General features: G+C 33.6%; 1 non-coding gene across 1 annotated transcript; it reads left to right on the forward strand.

The window, feature by feature from the left end:
• The first annotated feature begins 8,535 nt into the window (after positions 1-8,535).
• On the forward strand, positions 8,536-8,642 carry LOC139856637 (small nucleolar RNA R71). The gene has a single exon (XR_011762105.1). It is a non-coding gene; the product is annotated as a small nucleolar RNA R71 (small nucleolar RNA).
• Positions 8,643-13,059: the final 4,417 nt, after the last annotated feature.

Here is a 13,059-nt window from a genome sequence, read left to right on the forward strand (position 1 = left end):
GTAGTCAGTATATAAGACTAGGGCTGTTCTTTATTATCAGAGAGCACTAGATTCTAATACAACTACTGCGTTACTAGTATTTTAACGGTGGCTATTAAACCAAGTGTATAAGTCAAATGTTTAAAATCGAAAGAATTTAATCCCTTCCCACACTTAAGATCTTGCAGTGCCCTCATTTGCAAGAAATCAGTAACAATTTAAATTATTGAGGGTGATTAACGTAGAAAAATGATTAAATTTTACCAAAATTTCCAAACATATTGTAGTTTGTTTGAATGATAAATTGTGCACTTCATTTGTTCATTCCTGCAGTTGTTATATCACATTTATTTTGTATATTGTCGTCAAAATTAGTTGCTTTTGCTGAACTTAATGCCAGTCTTTGAAAGTTCGCTGTTTTACCCTGTTGTGTACATGAAATAAAATACATACAATACAAATATAAATATGCATGGTATTTTGAAATGGGACTTAATATCCCACTTTCAAATTGCAAAAATGAAATATTAGTACAAAATAATAAAAATGTGAAACATTACATAAAAGTATCAAAATGTTAAATGTTTAACATAAATAGATAAAAATAATAAAAGATAAGAAATCACCAATGGAACACTATTGATTTGGATAGGGATTCCAGTTCATATCATGGCTCGAGTTCCATGGTTAGTGATAGGTATCCTGGTAGGCTTGATTGGGGTCGTACAGGTCAAAGGGTGGTTGCATGTCGGGCTGATGTGGTGGATAAAAAGCAGGCCGAGTCGGGATGTAGTTATGTGGTACCTGATATGATAGCTGGCTCATGATTTGGTGCTGATGAACTTGCCAGCTATCGTGTTGGCGTCGCCTGGAGTGCTCATACTCATCCGCGTCTCTCCACTGCTCATACTGATGATGCCTAGCCTGGTTATTCATTTCCACCTCATCTACATGCTGGAAGACATCAATATAACTATCCCTAATGACATCCCTAATGTCATCTGCTTCCTCCATCTCCTCATCCGAACCCCTCTCTACCTGTGGATAGTTGCCCTGATATGGTATTGGCATATTGTGCCTCCGTTTTAGTACTTTTGCACCTTGATAAACCTGCAAGCCTATGCTCTCTGCTTGTTCCTCAATCTCTACCATCGGACCCCCTTGCTCTTTATCTACACCTAAGTACTCTCCAATGAGAGTAACAAAAATACCTCCCCCTATAATACTTCCTGCTTGCATACCCTCAACCACTTTAGATAAATAGTGGCCTACGTAATAAGGAATGTTAACAAAGCTCCTCGGGTCTCGAATACACTTAAGGTAAAATAAATTGTTTAGGGTCATTTTTTCCTTGTTTCTACCCCTTTGTGTAATTGAGTTTTCTAAGAATCTATGTATTACCCGGAGCTCTGCTCTATCAATATCTAAGTAGGAGTGTCTTCCACCCCGCGTAAATTCCCTAAATCTTGACATACGCCTCCATATGGCGTTAGCGTCAAAATTCCTATCTACTCTTTCACCTTCAGTAATTAAACTATTACAATCAAGTATAATAATCTCAGCGGGGGTGTAGATCAGTAAAGCTCTAGCCATGTCTAACATGGACATCCTGTACATTGTACCTCCTAAAAGAAATCTAATAAAACTTTTATCTCCTATCATAGTAACTTCATTATTTAACTCTACAGTGCTAAGTAATTCAACACACCATTCTCTATATATAGTTCTACGTGTAGTAAATAAGTGGATCCAATCGTTAAATGTAGAGCTACCATACCTCTGAACTAGTAAATCCCTAACCGGTTCGGCTAGGTTAACTGCTTCCAAAGGCTCCCAATCGATTTCCCGAGGCATTTCAATATTTTTGTGGTAAAGAATGTGCATGTTCTTTTGAAATTTCAGGTATTCTGTCCAACAAGGATCGAATCTTAGGTTGGGATGTAACTGTTGGTCATCGATAAGTGGGTGCACAATCCTCGGGTGAGGCTGAAATTGATGATAATGAGCGTAAAATAGTGGTTCCGGCTCATAATATAGCATGTGTTGATCATAATGTTGTTGTTGTTCAGGTTGTGGTTCTTGATCAGGTTCTTGTTCAGGTTCTTGTTCATGTTGTCTAGACGATGATGCACCATCTGTATTTGTATTTCTCTGCAAAACACATTAAACACAAAATTTGTGCATCCAAATATGCATTAGTGTTAGCAAAATAACAAATTAAAACAATTACAATAACATGTTTAATCCATATTAAACTTATATTCATTTTCATATTTTTATCAATTCTACAATTTTTCAAATAAGCATATATGAAAAGGTATACAAAGTTCATAAGCATTCAACTCAAATAACATGTTAAAATAACCATTACTAGCCATTAAACAAGTTTCAAATGACATTTATATCAAAATAATCAAGTTCATGAATTTTACACTTAAAAAGTCCACTTTGATGTTCAAAAATCATGTTTAGGATCAAAGTTTGGATCATTTAGCAACCTAAACATGTTACACTACTTAATTTAGCAATAATCCATAACAAAAATCGGCCATAACCTGTTTATATCAAAAAGCCCCAAATTGCTCAAGAACACAAACCCTATATTTCTAAAAATTTTGAAGTTTAAGGCTTCAAATCATGACAAATATCATCAACATAGGTTATACAAGCATAATATACTAACAATTTAACTCTAATTAAGCTAGAAATTATCAAAATCAAATTAGGTAAAATAGTTGTAATTATCACTAAAAATCAGGAAATTTAGGAGTTTAGGGGTGAAATTTCTACCTTTTTGCTTCCCCATCTGAAGAAAGGCATGTTTATAGCGGATTGTAGCACGAAATCTGGTTGAATTTGGTGAAAAATTGAAGATTTTAGGGTGTTTGTGTGTGTGTTTTCATGGATGTGTGTGTGTATTATGAGGAACAGAGAGCAGCTCGACTGCCTTTTGAATCTGTCCAGTTTTCCCAGCCCATGCGATCGCATGGGTTGGCTGTGTAAACCCCATGCGATCGCATGAGTTTTTTTTTCCATAAAAACCTTTTACTTATAAAACAAATAATTAATTAATTCAAAATTTTGTTTCTTTTTAGATTGAGGGCGTTTTGGTACATTGACCTAGTTCGTCCCTCTAAAATTTTTTAAAATTTGTCATTTCAAAGTGATTGTTTTAAAAGCAAAGATTTTTGGGTTTTTTTAATGTTTTTAGCATACTTTAAATCAATAAGATTAAAAATAATGATAATAAAATTTTCTCGTTCCGCCCTCGGGTAAAGCAATTTTGGTTCCATAACCTAGTCTTCAACTCACGACGAATTTTAGAAATCAATTTTTAACTTAATAAAATAAAGTACATTTTTGTTTTTAAATTCACACCAAACTTAAATTTAAAATGCATAAAATTTCATATAAATATTATTAATATTTATATACAGTAATTTTACAAATTTTCATTTAAAATATTATAATTATATATTGGTTTTAAAAACAAGGTAAAAATAAAATAAATTTTTTTTGGTCTTTTATCCCACTTTAATCAATCAAATATTAACAAAAATATACGTCCCTCTTTTGGGTAAAGTAATTTCGGCTATAGTACCTAGTTTTACTCCTGACGAATTTCTAAAATATTTTAGATTGATTGATTAAAGATATTTATACCTTATGAATAAACGGTAAATTTCACAGTGATGCATTAAATTTTTGTATGATATCAATAATTTCGGTTTTGCATACCTAATTTTATTGAATATCAATTTAATACTTTATAGCGAACGATTCAGCGTTTATTATTAAAAGGTTAAAAGCAATAAAAACTGTACATATACTTACCTGTGAGATAGAATTCTCAGAGACCTGCTTTAGCCGACTCATAGGAGAGTCGTTCGATTTGGTTTTCCATAGCTACATAGGCGTAACCTCGATTTTTCAATAACTTTTCTTCTAAACATATGAACGGTCCTTCTCTGCATAGAGTAACGAACTCGATATTGGAATGTGTCTGATTGTTCGAACATTTCCCTTCGTGTGACCATTTTCCGCATTTATGACATCTTTCAAGGTGCCGTGCTCTTCTTTTTGTTGCGGATTTTGATTTTCCTTTACCAAAATGTGTCTTATGATGATCTTTCTTGATTTCTTTCCTTACTTCGTCCATTTTGCCTCTTATGAATGATACCAGTTCACTCGGGAAGATGTTATTATTACGTTTAGTAATCATACCGTGTAGTAGTAGACCATGGTTCAGATCAAAAGAATTCTTCATCTCATAAAACCTAAAAGAAATAAAAATTTAGGATGGATGGAGAAGACTAGTTCTTTAGGGTCTGCTAGGGAAAGACCATTCAGATTCCATTCTCGAGAACTACACGAAAACAGAAAATCTAACTCTAAACAGCATTATATTATCCTTAGAACATTCGAACCTCCCCACACTTAGTTAGCTGTGGTATCGAAATTGTGATTAACTTCATCTTCAACTTCCATTGGACTATCTATGTAATGTTTAACTCTGTGACCATTAACTTTAAATTCAATCCCGTTTGAATTTATTAACTCTATTGTTCCGTATGGGAAAACTATTTTGACTATGAATGGTCCAGACCATCTTGATTTCAATTTTCCAGGAAATAGCTTGAATCGTGAATTGAAAAGAAGAACTCTGTCTCCTTTCTTGAATTGTTTTGGACTTCGAATTCTTTTATCATGCCATTTCTTCATTCTTTCCTTATAGATTAACGAATTTTCGTATGCTTCATGTCTTAATTCTTCTAATTCGTTTAGTTGACTTAACCGTAGACGTCCAGCTTCATGCAAATCAAGATTACATGTCTTCAAAGCCCAAAATGCTTTGTGCTCAATTTCTACTGGTAGGTGACATGCTTTTTCGTAATCGAATTTAAAAGGTGTGGTTACAATTGGAGTTTTGTAGGCTGTTCTAAAAGCCCAGAGTGCATCCTCCAATTTCATGGACCATTCCTTCGGATTTGATCCTACAGTTTTCTCTAGAATACGTTTTAAAGCTCGGTTGATGTTTTCAACTTGTCCACTTGTTTGTGGATGATAAGCGGTTGAGATTTTATGAGTTACTCCATATCTTTTGAGAATTTTCTCAAGTTGATTATTACAAAAATGAGTGCCCCGATCGCTTATTAAAGCTTTCGGTGTTCCGAACCTTGAAAAAAGACGTTTTAAGAAGTTGACTACATCTCGTGCATCGTTAGTTGGGAGAGCTTGTGCTTCCGCCCATTTAGATACATAATCAATGGCAACGAGAATGTAGAGATTATTATGAGATTTTGGAAATGGACCCATAAAGTCAATACCCCAAATGTCAAATACTTCACATACTTGAATGACATTTTGAGGCATTTCATCACGTTGACTTATTTTTCCGGCCCTTTGACAAGCATCACAGGATTTACAAAGAAGGTGTGCGTCTTTGAAAATTGTAGGCCAATAGAATCCAGCGTCGTAGACTTTTCTTGAGGTAAGTTGAGGCCCATAATGCCCTCATGTTGGTCCTGTGTGACAATGGTTTAAGATTTGACTAGCTTCATCTCCGAATACGCATCGGCGTATTATTCCATCGGGACAACTTTTGAATAAATGTGGATCTTCCCAGAAATAGTGTCTTATATCACTAAAGAATTTCTTTCGTTTTTGGTACGATAACCCTCTTTCAAGGAATCCACATACTAAGTAGTTTGCATAGTCTGCAAACCATAGAATTTCATTATAATCGATCTTCAATAGATATTCATCGGGAAATTTGTCTTGTGTGGCCGATTCATTTAGAACTTCTAATTCAGGATTTTCAAGACGAGAAAGATGATCAGCTGCGAGATTTTCTGCTCCCTTTTTGTCTCAGATTTCAATATCGAACTCTTGTAAGAGTAAGATCCAACAGATTAATCGTGGTTTGGCATCTTGTTTTGAAAGTAGGTATCTAAGAGCAGAATGGTCGGTATAGACCACCGTTTTAGCTAGAACGAGATATGAATGAAATTTGTCAAAAGCAAAGACAATAGCAAGGAGTTCTTTTTCAGTAGTTGTGTAATTTGTTTGTGCTCCTTGTAACGTCTTACTAGCATAATAGATAGGTTGAAATCGTTTTTCAATCCTTTATCCTAGAACGGCTCCCATTGCAAAATCACTTGCATCGCACATGAGTTCAAATGGTAGATTCCAATTTGGTGTTATCATGATCGGTGCATTAGTGAGTTTTTCTTTAACAATATTAAAAGATTTGATGCATTCATCCTAAAAGATGAATGGAGCATCCTTTTCTAGGAGTTTATTCATAAGAGTGGCAATTTTAGAAAAATCTTTTATGAAACGTTGGTAAAAACCGGCATGCCCTAGAAAACTCCTAACTCTTCTAACATTGGTGGAATGTGGAAGTTTAGCAATTACATCTACTTTAGCTCTATCCACTTCAATTCCTTCCTATGAAATTTTATGACCAAGAACGATGCCTTCTTTAACCATGAAATGACATTTCTCCCAATTAAGTACTAGATTTGATTGCTCACATCTAATAAGCATTCGTTCAAGATTAACTAGACATATTTCAAAAGTATCACCGAAGACTGAAAAGTCATCCATGAAAACTTCCATGCATTCTTCTATCATGTCGTGAAAAATCGCCATCATGCACCTTTTAAAGGTTGCAGGGGCGTTGCAAAGTCCAAATGGCATGCGTTTGTAAGCAAAAGTACCATAAGGGTACGTGAAGGTGGTTTTCTCTTAGTCTTCGGGTGCGATTGGAATTTGAAAGTATCCGGAGAAACCGTCAAAAAAATAATAGTAACTGTTCCCAGCTAATCTTTCCAACATTTGATCAATGAAAGGTAAGGGAAAGTGATCTTTTCTGGTGGCGTCATTTAATTTTCTAAAATCAATACAGACACGCCATCCTGTTACAGTCCTAGTAGGAATAAGCTCATCTTTTTCATTTGTGATGACAGTCATGCCACCCTTCTTAGGTACACATTGAACTGGGCTTACCCATGGATTATCGGAGATTAGATAAATTAAACCTGCATCGAGCAGTTTAATAATTTCTTTCTTAACAACATCTTGCATATTTGGATTTAGTCTTCGTTGGCGTTGCACATATGTTTTATGACCTTCTTCCGTAAAGATTTTATGTGTGCAATACGAAGGACTTATACCTTTAATGTCATGAATCTTCCATGCAATAGCTGGTTTATGAGCTTTTAGCACAGAAATGAGTTGAGATTTTTCATTTTCCATAAGAGAGGATGATATTATTACAGGTAATTCAAATTCACCATCTAAATAAGCGTATTCCAAATGGGTTAGAAGTGGCTTTAACTCTAATATCGGTGGTTCTTCTATCGATGATTTGTATCGATATATGTCTTCTTCTTTTAACATTTGAAGTTCTTCTATTGTTGGTTCATATTCATTAGCCATAAGTGTAGCTAACATTTCAGCTTCATTAATTGGTTCAGTTCCTTCTCCTAAAGAACATTCTCCTGTTTCTTGTAATTCTGGAAATTCTTGTAACAATTCTGCATGTGAATATATAGTTTGAATATAATAACATGTATCATCTGCAGATTGTGGTTGTTGCATGGATCTATCCACAGAAAAGGTAACACTCTCGTCCTCTATACTTAGGGTCAGTTTCTTACCAAACACGTCTATTATTGCTTTTAGCTGTGTTTAAGAATGGTCTTCCTAATATGAGAGGAACTCGAGAATCTTCTTCCATGTCCAGAATAACAAAATCTACTAGGAATACTAAAGTATGTTTTCCATTATCCCTCTAGGATATTTTACTGATCGATCGGCTAGTTGTATGCTTATTCATGTTGGTTTCAATTCTCCAAGGTCTAGTTTAGCGTATAGTGAATATGACATTAAATTTATACTAGCACCTAAGTCTGCCAATGCTTCTATTGAACTAAGACTACCCAGAAAACATGGAATTGTGAAACTTCCTGGATCTGATAATTTTTCTGGTATCTTATTCAACAGCACTGCAGAATAATTAGCATTCATTGTAACAGCCGAGAGTTCTTCCATTTTCTTTCTATTTATGATTAGATCTTTCAGGAAGTGGTATTATTCTAATTTTGATTGTAGTTTGGTCTTGGCGGTTGATAATTATTTTGATAATTATTTCCAGGCCTTTGGTTCATGTATGAAACATTCTCTCTTTGTTACATTGTTTGTTCAATACTGAGACAATCTTTTGTCAAATGTGGTCCTCCACACTGTTCACAACTAATTCATATTGCGTGAATATCCTTAGTCATCTTTTCCATTCGTCTCTCGAAAGCATCTAACTTTACAGAAATGGAATCAAAGTCATGGCTAGAATCGGCTCTAGCTGCTTTAGATGATCTAACGATGTTTTTTTCTTGGTGCCACTCATGTGAGTGGGAGGCTGTGTTATCAATAATTTTGTAAGTTTCAGTTGCAGTTTTCTTCATAATGGAACCACCAGCTGCTATGTCGATGTCTTTTCGTGTAGTAATGTCGCATCCTTGGTAGAATATTTGTACTATTTGATAAGTGTCTAAACCATGTTGAGGACATCCTCTCAATAACTTTCCAAATCTTGTCCACGCTTCATATAAATTTTCATTTGGCTTCTGCGAGAACGTAACAATTTCTCCTTGAAGTCTCACAGCTTTAGATGCCGGAAAGAATCTTTTAAGAAATTTCTCAACTAAGACATCCCATGTGTCAATCGCCCCTTCAGGTAACGATTCTAACCAATCTTTGGCTTCTCCCTTTAAAGTCCAGGGAAATAACATGAGATAGATCTATTCATCCTCAACTTCTCTGATTTTAAATAGAATACAGATCTTATTAAAGGTACGAAGATGTTCATTTGGATCTTCCTTTGGCGTACCACTAAATTGGCATTGATTAGTTACCATGTGTAAGATTTTTCCCTTGATTTCATAATCTGGCGCATTAATGTCTGGTTGAGTAATTGCGTGACCTTGGCTAGTGCGTGTAGCTCTCATTCGATCTTCCATACTTAGAGGTTCCTGATTTTTCTATGATTGAATTTGTTGAATCTGAATCACTAGAGGATTCTGATTTAATGGTTTCTTCCTCGACAATCTCTGAATGAGTAATTTGTGGTTCACGAGGAATGATTAGTGGTTCAGGATCTCTGAATTATCCTTGAATATCCACCGGGTTCTCAATTGTGAGGTCGGGTTCAAAAAATGGATTATCGGAAATTTGAATTGGATTACTTGGTTGACTAGATGATGATTCTAAAGAAAAATCAATGGCGACGATATGGGCTAGATGTCTTGATCGAGTTACAGGTGGTGAACGTATAAAAGGTGGTAAACATTTTGCTCGGTGCATTCACTGAATATCCCATTAGTTATAAAAATAAAAAATTATATAAGTTATCAAATTAATAGACTTTTCTGATTTTGCCCACGTTTCGAATAGCCAATAGATGCAGCAGGTAACCAGGATCCTTTAAATCGGAAGCTCACAACTCGCCACTAATAAATCCAACTATTACTACGAACTAGAAAATTTTGGATGTCTATCAATTTAACCGCTTAAAATATTTTTTCGTCGAAATTTTGAAGATAAAATCTATGTCCTAGAAACTAGAGCGTCGAGAAATAAGAAAGAAAAAGAGTGCGTTGAAAAACGTTGAAAAATAAAAGGTAGAAAAATAATAATAAGAAAGTAAAGCGTCGAAACTTAAAAGTCTAAAAACTAAATATTAAAAATTACGTCTAAAGGTATTAAAGTTAAAAGAAGTCTATATCCAAAACGGCAATAACTTAATTAGGCACTAAAATCTATTTAAAACTAAAGCGATAAGTGACGTCGTAAAATTCTAAAGCGCCTAAATCTCAATCTAAAGAAAATGTACTTAAGGGATTTTACGGCAAAGCCTAAAAATCTAGAAATATAAAATTACTACGGCAAAAACTATAACCTAAAACTAGTTACGAACTAATTACGAACGAAAAATATACAATATACGAATAAACGATTAAAAAGATATAAATATAAAAAGAAACTAAATTGATAAAAAATACAATTTTATAAAAATATTAATTTTATCTTATTATTTTATAAAAGTATTAATTTATGTAGTTAATAAAACTAATTAAATCTTAAAACTTATAATACAAATTTAATTAAAACTAAAACTAATTAATATTTAATTAAAACCCTAAATAACTAATTAATTAATAATAATAATAATAATAATAATAATAATAATAATAATAATAATAATAATAAACCGTAACCCTAATCCGTACGTCAGAGGTACCAGGTCTGTCACATCACCTCATGCGATCGCATGAGGTTTGTGATTGAATTCCATGCGTTCGAATGGAGTTGGTTACTAGGCCTGGATTGATTGGGCTGCTACAGTTTCGGCCCGTATACTAATTTTAATTATTTTTTTTCTGAGTTTAATATATATAAAATATAAATATAAACTTATTAGTTTTATAAAAAAAATATTACTTATTAGTTTTATAACTCTTTAAAATATAAACTTTTTAATTTAAAAACTTAAAAATATAGAAATATATTTTTTTCTCTTTTTTTATGTTTTTAATATTTAAAACTTATGTAAATATATTTTTACAAAAATAGATTAAAACTAATTTTTTTATAGTGTTCTATGGCATCCTCGGCAGCGGCGCCAAAAATACTTGATGTGTGCGAGGTGTAGTAATACTATTATTTTTATTACAAAATACGATACAATTTTACACAAGTTATTTATTTATTTATTGAATGGATATACCTAAACCTTACTACAACACTTATAGGCAGTGTACCTAATCTTAGAGTAGTGTAGTTTTTAGTAAGTCCGGTTCGTTCCACAGGGATACAGCTGAGTTTAACGCTATATATATTTTAAAAACTATAATTGTATAAATATATATATAAGTAGTAGTATTATTATTATTATTAAAAGGGAGTTTTTACCATTTAATGACCGGTTTGTCGATTTTAAGATTTAAATCACAGTTATAACCTAATGTAAAATATTAAATATAAATACAACTTAATTTAAAGCGTAAAGTAAATAACGATAAATAAAAGTGCGATAAATAAAAGTGCAATAATTTAAAGTACGATAAATAAAATGACGGTAAATAAAAGTACGATGAGATATAAATTAAAGGAATTATGCTTATTTAAACTTCCGTAATCATGATGTTTGACGTGTTTATTTTAATTTATTACCATGGGTTAATTGTCCTTTGTCCTGAATTATTCGATATGTCCATCTGGTTTTGTCCATAATAGTCCATCGGTCATAAATATAAAGTGCGAGTGTCCTAGTCAAATTACCCTTATATTCGAAGTCAAATATTCCAACTAATTGGGGACTTAAACTGTAATAAGGTTTTAATACATTGTTAATGATTACACCAGGTTATCGACTGTGTGCAATCCAAGGTTTTAATACTTTATTAACAATTACACCAAGTGTCCTTATATGTAATTAACCCCTGTTTTAATGAGTCCATTGACTATTAATCCATTTCCGTGTCCGGTTAAATAAACGATTATTAGTATTTATAAATATCCCGTCCATCGTGTCCGATCTAGTATATGTGGTTATTAATAATTACCTCAAATTGTAAATCTCTATATTAAATTAACGAACTATCATCCAGTTAAACAAATATAAAGCCCATTAATAACCTATAGTCCAATTTCCACAAGTGTCGGTCTTTTGTCCAAACCCAATTATGGTCCAAAGCCCAATAACCCTGTCTTAATATTTAGTCCAACATCATGATTACTTCAGCTTAAATAAACATAATAATAACTTAGCTACGAGACATTAATTTAAAAAGGTTGAACATAACTTACAATGAGTATTAATCACGTAGTGTTACACGAACAGAATTTTGACTTACAAACTTAAAACATTCGCCACTATAACCTTATTATTATTAACTTAATATTAAAATTATAATTATAAAATAAATATATATGTATTTGAGAGAGAGTAAGAGATCAGTTGATGAAGGTGTAAATAACTCGTCTCCCAAACTTGCAATTTATAGCACTTGACCTGACTTTTCACTCCATGCGATCGCATGGAGTTTGTTCCTCCAGGCCATGCGATCGCATGGCCACCTGGGACAACTCACATCCTTTTGTTTTCTTGTTTGCCGATGGTTTTTAATAATATAATATAATATATATAATTTTATATATTATATTATATTCATGTGCATAGTTGACTTGTACTTTCAGTTCCGTTGAGTCGCGTGTTGATAGTTGGTTCATGTCCCGGTTCTGGATTTTCGAACATCCTTTCGTACGATTTAATATCTTGTACTTTGCGTTTTGTGGCTTGTACTCTTGTAATTTTTAGATGTTTCTCACCAATAATTTGAACCACTTGGATTGTACTTTGTACTTTGTACTTTTTAGCTTTTTGGTCGTGTGCGTCTTCAAATCGTCGAATCTATCTTTTGTCTTCACCTTTTATTATTTAAATGAATATCACTTGTAAATAGAACAATTGCAACTAAAAGCTTGTCTTTCTTGAAGGATAATGCTATGAAATATATGATCGTTTTTAGCATTATCAAAGGCCATCCATGTAAAGTTCAACTCGTAGAGGCTCGGGATTTACAAAGTTTGGACACATTAGAGCTAGCTCGGCAAACCATTGATTATAAGCATTGAGGTCGTTCCCGACCTCTTTCAAACTTCTTAACTCGCTTTCGAGCCTTCGGGTCTCTTCGCGCGGAAAGTATTCGGTGATCATCTTTTCTTTTAAATCGGATCAAGAGAGTGCGTGGGCTTAATCGGTACCCACCGATTGTACATACGTATTCCACCATGTGAGAGCGATACCGGTGAAAGTGTGGGTGAAATATTTGACCTTGTCTTGGTCCCGGCAACCGCTTATGCTAAAAACGGCTTCCGTTTGCTCAAACCATCGAGTAAGAGCAACCGGTCCCCCGGTTCCATCGAAAGTATGAGGTTTGCACCCCATGAAAGCTTTGTAGGAGCATCCCTCGTTTGAATTACCGGCTCCATTGTTGTTGTTTTTCTGGTTGTTAT

This window comes from Rutidosis leptorrhynchoides, chromosome 6 (assembly GCF_046630445.1).
Source record: "Rutidosis leptorrhynchoides isolate AG116_Rl617_1_P2 chromosome 6, CSIRO_AGI_Rlap_v1, whole genome shotgun sequence".
Classification (NCBI taxonomy): domain Eukaryota; kingdom Viridiplantae; phylum Streptophyta; class Magnoliopsida; order Asterales; family Asteraceae; genus Rutidosis; species Rutidosis leptorrhynchoides.